The sequence below is a fragment of the Apodemus sylvaticus genome, chromosome 11 (assembly GCF_947179515.1).
Source record: "Apodemus sylvaticus chromosome 11, mApoSyl1.1, whole genome shotgun sequence".
In the NCBI taxonomy this organism is placed as follows: Eukaryota; Metazoa; Chordata; class Mammalia; order Rodentia; family Muridae; genus Apodemus; species Apodemus sylvaticus.
The window spans coordinates 42,607,943-42,622,894 of NC_067482.1; the positions used below are offsets into that span (position 1 = coordinate 42,607,943).

A 14,952-nucleotide genomic window follows, 5' to 3' on the forward strand; every position below is an offset into this window, starting at 1 on the left:
TCAAGTACTCTGGGATTGTCCTCTTAAACAGCACAGTGGGACTTTGACATTGATATCAGCTTCTCAGAGCTATAGTCCAACTGCCTATATATGTGTGTGTGTGTGTGTGTGTGTGTGTGTGTGTGTGTGTGTGTGTGAGAGAGAGAGAGAGAGAGAGAGAGAGAGAGAGAGAGAGACTGTTACTATACATTGGTATGGTGGTGTGTGGTATATGCAAAATATGTGTAAGCACAGAGTATGGTACATGCAGATAGATGTCATAGAATGTGGTGGAAACAGTACAAGTCCAATAGCTTTGTGTTGTGTATTATAAAAAGTGTATCACTTTCCAACTTTAATATTTTTCATGAGGCAGTAAGTTCTAGCTGTCAGTCATCTTTCATATGTGTGACACCTATTCCTAGACACGGTTTCCAACTTTTCTACTGTACTAATGTTAAAGTGGAAACGATGGGTCTCATGTTACATTGTTATAAAGAATCATATTCTGAAGTCCTAAAAAAAAAATCACATATAAAACATCTTCCTTCTTCAGCTGGCATAGCCTGTGATTGCAGCACTCAGGAGGCAGAGGCAGGACGGTAACAAGTTTGAGGCTGACTTGAGCTACTTAGGAAGATGCTAGTACTAAAAAGAAGGGAAAGTTTCTCCTGGCGATTCTGATGAAGGAAGAATTTGTCTCCCAGAAAGCAGAGTGTCCTAAAGCATCACTGAGGCTTCCCTGTCATGTCTTGGATTTTTGGTGTCATTAACCTTCTTGAAAAAAGGAAACAAACAAAACAAAACACCCCAGACCAGTGTTTAACCTTTGAATAAATGCATACAGCCAGTTGAAGAAGACATACACACTACAGATGTCTCACTCTTCAGACCTGAATGGAAACCTGGCAGGTTTACCTGTCTCCAATTATTCTCATGTCTTTGGAGTGCCACCACAAGACAAAGAAAGAGGTGTCTTAGGCAGAAAGACTTGTTGAACTTTTTAAATTTAAAAATAAGAATTTCAGGTTGTGGAAATGCCTCGGCAGATAACACTTTCTGCGCACATACAGACCGGTGTTTGAATCTCCAGTGTCCACCTCAGAGGCATCTTGGTGATGCATGTCTTTGACCCTAGAGGAGAAGAAATACAGATGAGAAGTTTTCTGGCCAGCTAGCCCAGCTGAAAGGGCAGGACCCAGGTTCATGAGACCCTTGCTTTAACAAATAAGATGGAAATAGAAAAAGTCATCCAAACATTGACACCCCCCCCAGCTCGCACACACACACATACATACACACACACAAGTATGCATGTATATGTCACACACACACACACACAAAAGAATTTTATGACACAAATAAATATTGTTAAAAGGCATATAAAGTTGATGACAAACCTTATTAAGGAATAAACAGACTCTTTCCATAATTTATATGATTTTTATCGTGTTTCAATGACAAACTCTCTTAGGGGTCCTGATTATGCTGTGACTGAGCACAGTTCTTGTCAACAGAGTCAGGAATTTGAACATGATAGCTTCATGGAAATATGCTTTTCCCCTAATCCCACCCAGTGCCCAGGAATGATCCCACAAACCTCTCAGAAGCCCCTTATATACTGACTCACCCACAGCATCCTTTCCTGTAAACCCTTCTATCATAAAATACTTTATTTAAAATATGTTAAAACTGGAAGTATTTGAGCTATGAGGCAAGAACTGGGGGAACATAATACTGTGACCTATTTTTACTCCCTAACTTCTAATTAGAGTCTTCCAAAATTACTGAAAACGGTTGTGGGAAGACTAGGTTTATGATACATTAAGAAAGGTAATGGTGAGATTACTTGAATCCCTCTGGCATGACAGCCCTGTGGAGCTCTAGAAATACTTCCAGTAAATTCAGCGTCTGTTGGCTGTTGTTCTTGTTACTTGTTTGGTGGCTTGTTTTACTTTTTAGGATTCATTTTTATTGTTTTTAATTCTGTGCATAAGTCTGCATGTGCACATGAACCTGTGGAGGCCAGAGGTGTCAGATCTCCCTGAAGCTGGAGTTATGAACTAGAACAGTATAATGGTCTAGTTCTGCTTGATCCAGTTGCTGGGCTTCAAACCCATATCCTCTGAAAGAGCAGCAAGTGCTCTCAACTGCTGAGCTGTGTCTCTCCAGCCTGTTGTTTGGTAGCTCTGACCTAAATTTTTGCATGATTAGAAAAATCTTGAAGACTTGTCTCATGGCAATAGCTCAAAACTGCCCCTTGGTTTCACCTGTCAAATCTAGGGCAGGTTGCTAAGAGACTTTTATCTCTTAAGCCACTTGTGACTTCCATGTCCATCATCCTTGGGTCTCCTGTGCACATCCTAAGCCTCACATGTGTCTAGCATCTCTTGTGTATGAGGAACTATGGAGTCTCCCGGGAGGAAAACATAGATCTTAGATACATACCTACTCTAGTGCCCACCCCTTTCTTTCTATTGTCTGGCTTTCTCTTGGGGAACTGATGGAGAGATAGTCACTGTTCATCAATTCAGTTAACAAGAATGATGTTTGGAGAAAGAAATCCCCTCTCTTCACAGTTAAAGGCTCCCAGATTCCCAAGTTCCTAGCCATCCCCACCCACCTCTGCTCATCTGGGTGCCATTTTTCTAGACCATTTCTGCTTTGACAGTCATTCACATCCAGCCTAGTCAAGATACCCCACCTGATTGTTGTCTTGAGAAGTTATGTATCCTCTGTCTCCTAGGAATGTGTAATTTGCTGACTTCCATGCATTTCTAGTTGCTTTTCTCAATGTCATGACCAAATACCATGACAAAAAACTCCCAAGGGAGGAAGGAATTGCTTGGCATGTGGTTTCAGTCCATCATAGTATAGAGAGTGGAGGTAAGGCAGAACTGGTGCCTGCAAGATGGTGCAGCTTCTCCTCTTGTCTTGGTAGAACAGAAAGCCAAGAATGGGAAACTAGGCCAGGCTTACTCTCCAAAGGCCCGCCCCTAGTGGCCTTCATCTACCAACTAGTTATTGTGCTCCAGAAGCACAATACAACCTGCCAAAACATGACATTCAACTGGGGACCAAGTACTTCAAGCATGAGCCTGTGAGAAATGTTTTATATTTCAAATCATGACACTTTGTAAAGGGGACTCTTGTCCTGTCCCCAGCATTCCCTGCACTACTTTTCTACTCAGAAGAAAAGATCTGTAACTTATACTTATTAAATCTATTTTGTACCAGGTGCTAGATGGAAGACTGAACAAGGAAATCCAGTTTTCACCTAGAAATGCTAGCGGGCACCTATTCTTAGGGCCTCTCTTGCAGCTGAGGCATGGAGAAAGGGCCTCTAGGCCAATTACAGACAGGTGATGTGGGGCCTTAATTATTTGAGTCCAGAATATAATATATAGGGTTTTTAAAATTTTCTTGTCCTTACCTTCAGCTGCCACATTTGTGCAATTGAAGTCATGAAAATATCTAAGTCCTAGACATAAAGATTAAACCAATCAGTGCCCATTAACTACTGCCCATGGCGGCTAGTGCATAGCAAGTGCTGATAGCCACACTGTGGGAGCCAGAGGTAGCTGAACACTGACTCTGTCACCCCAATAAATAAGATTCTATGGTTGTTTTGGAGTGCCTCGGATAGGGATTGCCATCCGCAAAGGTTAACCATGAATCACAAGAGTTCCAAAAGGGGGTTTAGACTTTTTTTTTCTAATTAGAAATGGGGTTTGTATGAGATTCCTAGTAAGCACATTGTTGGTTTACAGTTGGAAATGGAGGGAAATAGTGGACTCTTAAGCATTAAGTAGCATCGTTCATGCTACTTTAACATTCTTACGTGAAAATAACTGGACATAAAGAATGTCCTCTCTAGGTAGGCAACTTCACAGCAAATGTTAATTGAGTTTGAATGTTTGATTCCTAGCTGGCTAGAGGTGTCAGTCAGACTTGAAGGGAGGGGCATCTGCTCCTCCCATGTCCCCCTGATTTCCCCTTGGTTTTGCACCCTGCCTGGGTAAGCACTCTAGAAATGCTGTGAAAGCATTCTCCACTCTTACTGTTGCTTCCAGCTTTGTAGTTCCTGGGAGAGCGTAGCTCTGTGGAAAGCAGAGCTCTTCATTGCCAGCTTCCATGAGAGATAACTTTACACCACCACCTTGCTCTGAAATCACTTGCCGTTCTCTATTTAATTGAAGAATATGGCCCTAAACCAACCGCAATTTTGATTATAGGTTCTGGTATTTCTTCTCTGATATATTTTATAGAAAATTAATTGTTGGCCACATTGGAGATTAAGTTAACAAGCATTCAAAAAATTCCAACACTATAGTAAAAGAAAACCCTTCATGGAATGGCTATTTTTTTCTACCTACATTTGACCTTCTAACATTGTGTAAATTTCTACTATAACATATAGGACATCCCAGATACAAATGCTGAAGCTGTCCTCTACGCCCTTTTGGGCTCGACTTACATGTTTTATGCAGACAAACCTCACTGTTTTGGGAACCAGCCATGGGTAAATGGCTTCTGAAAGAAATCCAGAATAAGCAAGTCACTGACTTGACTCCAGAAGAGAAAGGGGGAAAAAAAGAAAATCTGAGCTACTTCAGGTTTTGTTTTGATATGTCCCCTGAGTCTAATACAATAGATTTTTGTATTGCTTTGAAAACTAGTTTAGACAGGTTTGAAACCACACTGAGTTCTCATACACTTCAGTGTCGGAGCCTCTATTCTGACTTTTCTTATACCGTTAGCAAAGTTCTTTCAGAGTGAGGTCTCCAAGGCCTCACATAGTTAAAGGTGTTTCTGCTCTCTATCTGAGGCCAAGGCCGAGATATTCTCCTGTGGTAGGGAGATTGTTCAGCTCCTGTAAGACACACTGCTTACTGCCAGTAAGAAATGTAAGCATTACTCAAAGGTAAAAATGTTGCTTGAACAAATCGTTTAACTTCCATGCCCCTAATTTGAGACTGTATCTGCTGGCAGCCAGAGTACGTGGTTGGAAAAGTCCCATCAAATACTTACGTTGTTTGGTCTCGTGGAATTAAATATGTCCCCTTCTGTAGACAGCTCGGCAAGACCAACTGGTGCACAGAACCCTGAGTGAAATTGTTCACAGATTCATAGAGTCTCTGTTTCAAGAAATTTCCCTGCCCTCAAATCGGAATATTCTTCACCTCATTCCGCCTAAACATCTGCACTCTTCCCTGAGACCTAGAATTACAGATAAGTGCTTTCTAACCAGGCTGTTCCCTTGTACGGCTTCCCACAAACTGTTGACATTTCTGAGGGCTCTTTCCTGGCCTTTTGCCTTCTCACTATACCCCCTCCTCATACCTTTGGCAGGTCAGAACAACATTAAATACAACAGTCTCTGAGAAACTGACTGAGGTGCCAGGTGTACCCGGAGGCATTGCTCCCTGCTCCTGTAGGTAGGGATGGGCCTGCTGGTTGATAGTGTGTCCCTTCACATGCCGGAGATCACAGCATTTCTGTGATCCACATTCAGGGATGTGACCAGCATCCTGATATTTCCACTTCTACTACTCCAAATCCAGAGTGTGCTTTTATCTGAATTGGGATCTATCTTTGAATAACTATACTTTGTCTAGTGACAGACTGACTCAGTCACAGAATTCTGTGTCCTGAGAATCATCACCACATCTTCCATCTTGATTCATTTATTCTTTCAGTCACCACCAGCCCCACCCCCAGGGCAGCTAAAAGAGAATACCCTTCTGGAAAATTCACGGAATTCAGTTTTACCCTACAAGAACCATGCAAAGAAGTTATTGAATACACACAGAAAATAATAGGAACAGTGTGTGTTTGGGCTCTGCCCTAAGAGAGACCTGCCGATAATGACTCTTCCGTATTCTTCTTTTCATTAATTGAAATTATTAAGCCAGTGGGTCCAGCATTCCTTTTCTCGGGGTCTGGGAAACAGTTTCTCCTACCGCCCTGTGCTTACCTTCTCAAGACTGTGGATGCAGTAATTTGCTTATTGCTTATTTTCCCGAGACCAGCAGTATATTTGAACCACCCCATCCTGGCTGAACTGAAGGCAGTAGGAGAGACTGGATGACTGCCGAGCCGGTCCCTCCAAGAATGCTTCCTTTCCCGTCTGAATCACAGCCACCGCTGGAGAATAGTTAATACCAACCTCAAAATAAGTGTTTAGGAGGCTCTCAGTGGTGGTTTGAAATAATTACCTCGAAGGCTTTGGTAAAAGCCTTTATCCACAGAACTATTTAAATTATATAATTACGTTCCCCACCCCCTTCCTCTCCCTGGATTGAGCTTTCTTTTCTGCGTACCCCAACTCCAACACCAAAACGCAGCCTGGCTACCCATTCCACACTCCTCTCCCTTCCTCTGTGCTCTACCCCAAGTGAGATTAGATGCTCATAGGAATTCTTTTCCTTATGGAACCTATCATGGTCCCGAATCTCTAACTTCCGCTGAGAGGCCAAGAGTAATTTGTGCAGCGCTCCGACTTCCTTCTCTTACCTGCTTCCATTTCGTGACCCTTGACCTCTCTCAGATGGCATGACCCCTCTGGGAGATTGGACTGTTTTCTTAACTACAGTGTTTTACATCTACCCTCATTCAGAAAAACCCATACTTGTATATCAGCAAGTCTGATTTTTTGTCTCCCCCCTCCATTATCTTCAGCAATATGTATTGATGAAGTGCATTCGTTTGGCTGCCTTCCACGAAGCTACTTTGGAGGACCTCACTGACCATATGTTTTTAATGACTTCACCTTCTGTCTACCCTTACCCATTTTGGAAAAATTACTTTATATTGGTTTGGTTCTATACACATATGTTTTTAAATATATATCCTAATTTAGGATAGGAATTTAGAAACACCAAAGGTTTTCTATCAAAAACTATGTCAAAGAGAGCTAGCTCTCCTGACTGAGATGCATACTAAATGGACCAGTTGTACATAAATGTAGGTTCTCTCTACTCTCGGGTGTATATCCTTTTACTATGGCCTGCAGTAGCTGGAAGAGCAGTTGATATATGTATTGCGTAGGCGTATTTGGAATGTCCAGGGTTCTGCTGAATCAGTAACATATTGTAGAAAAATAAGTAATACCCAGTGGTTTATCCAAGTTGTTATTACAGGAGTCATAACTCACTCTTTAAGAACGTGCTAACATTGTCCATACTTGATATAGCCAGAATATGTTATTAAAATTGTTCCTGGAATGTTCTGTTAATTTGCAATTTTAGGGTGTGAACATTTGGAGACCATAAAAGTAGAGAAGGAATGAAACATTTGGTCATAAAACTCATGTCTTAAATGGTGATGAGGTAGGACCACAAGCCACCAAAACAGCTAATAAAGTATGTTTAGATATCAAGTTCATATATGTATGTATGATATATATATATGTGTGTATATATATATGATCTTTTTAATAGTGTCCTTAGATTATGGTAAATTAAAATGAAACCAAAGTAAAATAAGCTCCATTGTACAGGTGAAATTTATCTCCATACTTAAAAATTATTCAGTGCCTTAATGGTGCTATAGCTAAACAAGTTTAGAAAAACAAGTCTGACATTTATCATAAACAAATACATATATTAATGTAGTCACTCATATAAGAACATGAAAATCATGACAGAGAAACTCCATTTTACTTTGAAATGTTTGAAATGAGCTGTATCAGATTGTTCTGCCTCCGGCAAAAATTGCTAAGGAAAACCAGACATTAATTATATAAATATTTCTCCTCCCACCATGCACCAGGAACTATATACCATCCAAGAAGAGGAGATGTTCTCGTTGCTAGAGAGTTGGAGGGCAGTCAGGTTTCCAGATAATGTTTATGAAACAGAAGACGCGCTGGGAGAGTTGAGTTTTAGCAGCCACAGGTAGATGGGAACAGTGTCATTCATTGGGAGACTTCTTCGTAAGAAAATTTAAAGTGATCCCGGTGCAGCACCTTCTGGATTTTCTAATGTGCAGGGCTCAACAGTTTGCAGTGCTGCCTTATCACGTAGGTACCTCTGTTGGACCTGACGTCAGAGGAGGGTAAAGAACTCAGGTGTCAGATTTGTGCTGAGCACCGGGCAGGACGATTTAGTAATAGAGGGAGTCAGCACAAGCATCATCCCAACCACAGAGCAGTGGTTCTCAACCTTCCTCATGCTGCGGACCCTTTAATACAGTTCCTCATGTTGGTGACCCCCCCAGCCATGAAATCATTCTCATTGCTACTTCATAACTGAAATTCTGTCACTGTTATGAATCATGCTGTAAATATGTAGACAGATAATGTAGATATCTGATATCTGATATGGGACCTCATAAAGGGACTACCACCCACAGGTTGAGAACCCCGCTCTTGAAGGATTAGACCTAACCCAATCTCGTGGATAAGAAAACACTTGAACTCAGTAGAATCCAGTAAAACCTGCCCGAGCAAAGCAAGAGTCGATGTGTAGCAGAGCCCAGCTCCAGCTCAGGCCTTTCCAGCGACAACTCATGGCCGGATTGTCAAAGTAAGGTGACTCTAGTGGACATCAGTTGGATGGGCATGCATCTCCATCATGGGCAGGGAATCCCTAGCTTATGTGACTGCCTCATCTCATCCAAAAGGGCTCCACACCCAGGCACGGCAGTAAACCCCTGTAGTCCCAGCACTGGAGAAGCTGAGGCAGGAGCTTCATCACTTTGAGATCAACTTGGGATACATACTGAGTTCCAGAGCAGCAAGAATCTTAATATCTGAATCTCGCCCCCTTTCCCCTCCTCCCTACCCCTACACACACACACACACATACAGATACACACACACACACATACAGATACACACACATGCACACACATGCACACACGCACACACACACATACATGCACACACATACATGCACACACACACATGTGCGTGCGCGCGCACACACACACACACACACACACCTACTTTTTAGCTACTTTTACCTACCACCTTTCTCCACCCTTATTTTACCCTAATCCCTCCCAAGGCCCCAATACTAGAAAGAAGGTTAGAGGAGAAAGGGAGGATAGATCTCTTTAGACTACTTAATGGTGATTAGGGCACTGAGTGCCTAGGGGCAAGTCGAATCTTTGTCATCAGGATCTCTCCAAGCCAGTCCAGCAAAACAGCAAGATGAGCAGCAGCAGGAACCAGCGCAGCAGCAGCAGAAACCAGCACAGCAGCAGCAGGAACCAGCGCAGCAGCAGCAAGAACCAGCACAGCAGCAGCAGCAGCAGCAGCAGCAGCAGCAGCAGCAAGGACCACCAGTAGCTGCCACCACAGGCCTCCTCCCACTCCCTCTCTCCTTTCTCCCTCTCCCTCTCTCTCGGGGCTCTCCATTTATATCCTCACAAGAGTCCCTAGAATTCCAAACATAAACCATCTGCAGCTGGCAAAAATCACATCCCTCCTAGAGCCAGAGACAAATCATAGCGGCTGTGAACAATCTGAAGCAGCCCCACGTCCCACACCTGGGATTAAAACAAAAACATAATTACATACTATAACTGGGTTTTTAAACCGAAATTCTCTCTACAAACACACACACACACACGCTTTAAAGGTCCTAGACTATTGAGTTAGTAGTTAAAACTATTTGATATTTCTCTTTTTAAAAATTTTTTTCACTATGAGATTTCTCAAAGTAAAATATCTGCTTTTCACAGAAGATAAAGGGTTTGACGGCCTTCCCTTGCCCTCTGTATCCATCCGAGATAAGGAAACCCTTGAATGTCTGAACCGTGGGGTATGTTTGGCTTCCAGAGTATGACATCTTCACTCGACGTAATGCTGTCAATACCCTAGAGTGCCATGTGACCTCCGACTTCTCACGGCTCCCTTTGACATGGCTACATGTGTGTGCCCCGAGCAGGTAGCCGTTGTCTCTGCTGACGAGCAGTCGGTGTTCCTCCGCGGACATGCTCTGACGAGCCGCCATCCAGCAGCCCAGCGCCGGCCAGTCAGACACTTGGGGAATCGTTATCCCACCTACTGTTCCCTTTGTCTCTCTCTGACAGAGAGTGGACATGAGATCCTGTGTTGCTCATCCTAGGGTAGGATGCACTGTCTTCCCAATCTAAAGTCCACTCTCACCAAATGAAAACTGCCATCTTCCCACTGATACACCAGACCCTTAATTCATAAGAGAAAAGAACGAATCCAAGAACAACAAAACTGCCTTAGTACAGTCTGGCCGCCACAAGAATAACACCGCAGATGGGGTGGCTTCAGCAACAAAAGATCCATTTCTCTGCATTCTGGAGACAAAAAAAAGTCTACCAGCAAGCGGCCAGCAGCTAGGGATCCCTGGGGCCTGTTTCCTGGTTCACAGTGTCCTTTTACTGTATCCTCATGTGGCAGGAGGGAGGAGGGCTTCCCAGATTCTCTGTTATAAAGCAAGCCATGCACAAATCCTACACAGAAGGTCTTGATTCTGTATCCTAATGACCCCCAAAGGGCCCTGCCTCCTAGGACGCCATCACATAAAAAGTTAGCCTTTCAGTGCAGGAATTTGGGAGAAATAAAACATACATCCTAGACTTTGGGGGAAAAAAGCCTCATCGAATATTGTCTAAAAGTCAGTGTCATTCAGAATTTTTATGTATTATTAGTTTTTTCCTTTCTAGGGATAAAATTTATAATATAGTTTTATCATCTTATCGTCTCCCGTGAGTGGGTTCCCAAGAATAAGTGTAGTGTTGTGTACTCTGTCGTGTTTGGACCCAAAGAGTTACTGATGATGTCCTCTGGAGGAGAGGTGCATGATGGTGCACCCCCCACCTCACCCCCATCCCCCACCCCCCCATCCCGTTCCCTGAAGCTGCTTCCCTTTACTTTAGGGATCTCTCCGCAGTCTCAGGAAGGGTGTTCCTTGGATTTGTTCCTAAGTAAAAGCCTTGCTCCTGTGAAATGGGAGGCTTCTGGGAAAGCACAGCAAGGCCAGAAGCTGAGCAGGGTCATTGTTATTTGGCCGCTTTCTGGGCACTTCATCTGGGGGTCATTACAGACCCACTTCTTAGGTGGCCTGACGTGTTCTCTGCACATCTGGCCCTAGGGTTCTTTAGCCAGTTCCAAAGCCGTTCTGCCGAAACAAAACTGACAGCTTGTGCACTGCAGTGCTTACCTACAAATCACAGCTTCCGATTGAGTTCGCTCTAAAACTGTGTCAGATTTCCTTGTCTGGGGGCACCTTCTGTGATGTTTGTCAAGGGTTTCCTCTCTACAGGTCCTGGATAAATAGGAGAAAAGATTTTTATAAAACTGGATTCCTAAAGATTGCCGTTGCATTGTTTTACTCTGTCAGCGTGTGTTCTGTGAACATGAAGGCCCCTCTGAACCCATTGCTAGTGGGAAGAATTCAACATAATTGTCTCCTTCCTCATCATGCCTCCCTCGCCCGCTTCCCCCCTCGTGGTTTACTATAAACCAAACAAGTACCATTTCCTTCTCTTCGGCCTACAGCTGCACAGCTTGTCTTGATCACTCCGTAGCCAGCCTGGGTGTTCATCTCACTGCGTTCACTGAGCAGTTGCTGTGACTCAGTGCAGTAGATGTTGGATTGTAATTCTTTGTTCCCTATTTCATTTCTAATAAGAGGAACACGTAACTCTTTCCTCATTCCAACTGAACATATCCGAGGTTCAAGGAGAGCTGACAGCCAGCAGAAAACCACCCACAGGGGTCCCACGAGCAAGGAGTTCTGGTGTCACTGACAATCATCTCCGTGGCCGCAGCATCAGAGACACTGGTCACAAGTGGGAGCCTGAGATATAAACTAAGTCACGCCATAGCATGCTGCCTTGCATGAGCACACAAAGAGCAGGGGATCCACAAAAAATGGAAGAAACCTTGTTACCTGGAGGACTCCGGGAAAGTGGGGTCAGGAGAATGATTTTCAGTCTGTTTGTTTGTTCATTGTTTTTCGATTTAGAAAACCTTGACTTTGCATGTAGGCTTAAATAGCTGGGGGGGAGGGGAGGGTGCTAAGGACAAGAATGAAACTCACAGATGTTCATGAGTCAGGTTTTGGCCAGGAGGAGAGAAAAGAAGGCAGGAGTGGCCTCTGAGGAAAGGAGATGGGCTTTTCTGTGTCACTGGCTGTGCCAGTTTGCCATCTATTGCTGTGATAAAAACACTGACCCAAACCTGCTTGGGGTGGAAAGTGTTTATTACATCTTGCAGGTTAGAGTCTATCATCAAGGGAGATCAGGGCAACAGCTGAGACAGGAGCCGGCAAACAGGAAGTGACGCGGAAACCACAGCCGCTTATTGGCTTGCTCTCTATGCCTTCCTCAGACCCAAGACCACTCAGGAGTGACTCAAACCTGAAGGAGGCCTCAACTGAGGGACCCGCCCCAGCCTCCCCAGATGAGTCTAGTTTGTGTCTAGTTGACAAAAGCTAACTAGTACTGGACATGGTGTTTGTTGTAGCAAGGTTGAGAAAAAAGAGTAGGCAGTCAGGGAGGGTTTCTGTAAACACTGGTTGTGAACACATCCCTTGAGTCCATGGGTGTGAAGGATGCTGGAGTCCAGGGAGTGAGGACTTGAGTAAAGAATCACCCTAGGAAATGCCACCACTCTTGTCAACCCCACTGTCTCCTCATTAGCTGGCAACCAGAACTATGACCATTCCTCTGTCCTCAAGTCTGTCTGTCCCCACAAACTGCCTTAACTCCAGGACATCTCTGACGCCCCTTGTAATCCCTCTTACAAATGACAACAGGCAGATTGCACTATGGCCTTTTATTGTTGCCCTGTACAGCCTTTGATTTTTTTTTCCTAATTTTTCTGCTCCTTTATATATTCTCACTTTCACAAGTCGCTACGTTTGAGTGTTTAAACATTTCCCCTTCCAGTAGCCAAAAAGCACACAGAGTGGCAGCTAACACCGTCATAAATTTAACCATAGCCACAGGAGATAAGCTTCAATGCAATATAGCCATAAAGTACGACTCCCAGGCTGGGAGAAAAAAAAAACAACTCAGTGACGTTTCATAAATAGGAGAATTTTAAAATACTCCCAGCAGTAAATAAGGATAAAAAACTCATACACAGCAGCACACAGCCAGCAACAGAACTCCTTATAGGCCTTATCCAAGAACACTGTGAACTAAAATAACAATGGAGTTAGCAAATCGGTGTTAGTGTCACCTCACACCCAGGTGGGCTGCTGAGAACTCACTGTGGGGAGGTTCTCACCCCTCCTGACATCTTACATCTCCTGACACCTCTTGATTTGCTGAAGAGCTTTGATAGTCACCAAGGAAACGCAGAGGTATGGATGCCGCAAATAAGAGGTGTTTTCAGCCAATCTGAGGGTGTCAGAGAGGACCTTAGAAAAGGAAAGTAGGGCGCAGGGGGCTGCTCCACAGCCTGGGGGGGGGGGGGGGGTGCGGGCATTCCTCAGTGCTGGGGATGAGTTCTTGACTTACAACTGATGCCCAAGGAAATCTGAAGCCTTTTGTGGGTTCTTTGTAGCTTTTGTTTCTGAGTTTTCCAATAAGGTGACACTTCAGCAATGTCTTACAGAAATATAAATATATACACACATATACATGTATATATACATACATGTGTACACACATATATACATGTGTACACACACATACAGTGGCTCTTTATTTGAAATTCTATTGAAGAGAACAAGGGTTCTCTCTATCTCTGTCTCCATCCCTGTGTGTGTAGTGTGTGTGTGTGTGTGTGTGTGTGTGTGTGTGTGATAATAAAGGGAAATGGAACACTATGGGATTTATCAGTCTTGTCATTCAGTAACGTGTATTTCCGAGTGTGTCATATACTAGGCTCTGTACATGTTGTGGTCGGAGGTTCAGCCCTGGACACTCCCTGGAAGGATCTGGAGGCTTTGTTGGCATAGGCTCAACTGCACTGGGCAGCTGGGGACCCTGCTAGGACAGTCTGCTTTGGCAGGAGACACTCTAGGGAGAGAGACGTGAGGGAGTCAAGCTCGTGGAGGGAGCTGCGAGGAAAGTTCCTCAGGCCCCAGCTGTGGGAAGACTCAGGGCCATTTTAAAGCTCTTAGACTTTGGCAGGTTGGTATCTGGGAGCCACTGGAAGATGGCAGAGCAAAAATAGGCGTGATTTGTGTTTCAACTCAGTTTTTTAAACAGATGGGATGAAAGGCAGTGAAGGCTTCTGGGAAACAACAGAAAAAAAAATGATGTGACCTTGTACTGGCTCCATGTGGTACTCACTGTGTGATACTTCTGGCTTGTTTGTTTGCTTGCTTGCTTGTTTGTTGGAGGTGTGGTTGTTTTTGTTCTTTTCTGGGTTTTATGTTTTGTTTTAGCTAGCTTTACTCCATAGCACTGTTGTGCTCTTGAGCAAGGAACTTACCCACTCTGTCTTAACTCTGGGACAGCAGTAGTATCTAGACTCATGGTTCGAACAAGTGTTTAAAGATGTTTCACCTCTACACAGAGCCCTTAAAACTTCCCGATGTACAGCACATGCTAGGTGCTTTCTGTTCATTTCTCAGACATTCGTTGGTTAACTCGTACACCTGATCCCCATGAATTTGCCCTTAAAACCATCTGGAGCACCATGCTGTAGACTGCATAACTATAAACTTTACTGGCAGAATTTTAGAGACTTCCACGCTTTCTTTCCTTAAGTCCTCTTGAACCAAACAAATACTTGCCCCTGATATGAAATATAAACATCCCATTATAAGTTTTTAGCTTGGGGCATACCGGGAAGTCTTACTCTATAATGTGACATGGTTTATCATCCAAATAAGCAAATTCTAACATGATAGGCTATAGTATGAACTGCATTTGAATGCAAATACATATACCTTCAAATATCTCCCATGTGAAATTTAAATTTTCTTACAGCTTCCCTCAAAATGAAATGACTGGACTGAAACTATAGCAATCATGTACCAATTACTTTTCTCACTCGTTCTTGTGAGCAAATGCCCAGTAAGAACA

At 43.7% G+C, this 14,952-nt stretch overlaps 1 protein-coding gene and 1 long non-coding RNA gene across 8 annotated transcripts in view; one reads left to right on the forward strand and one right to left on the reverse strand.

The window, feature by feature from the left end:
- Atp8a1 (ATPase phospholipid transporting 8A1) overlaps nt 1-14,952 on the forward strand; it is a 227,487-nt gene that overhangs the window by 145,503 nt on the left and 67,032 nt on the right. The window lies entirely within an intron of this gene.
- On the reverse strand, nt 235-11,920 carry LOC127696532 (uncharacterized). 2 transcript variants are annotated; one of them, XR_007980236.1, is made up of 3 exons: nt 11,859-11,920; nt 11,127-11,231; nt 235-1,113 (listed from the first exon to the last, which is right to left on the reverse strand). It is a non-coding gene; the product is annotated as an uncharacterized LOC127696532 (long non-coding RNA). The 2 variants fall into 2 exon arrangements; XR_007980235.1 differs by having other exon boundaries at nt 11,441-11,899.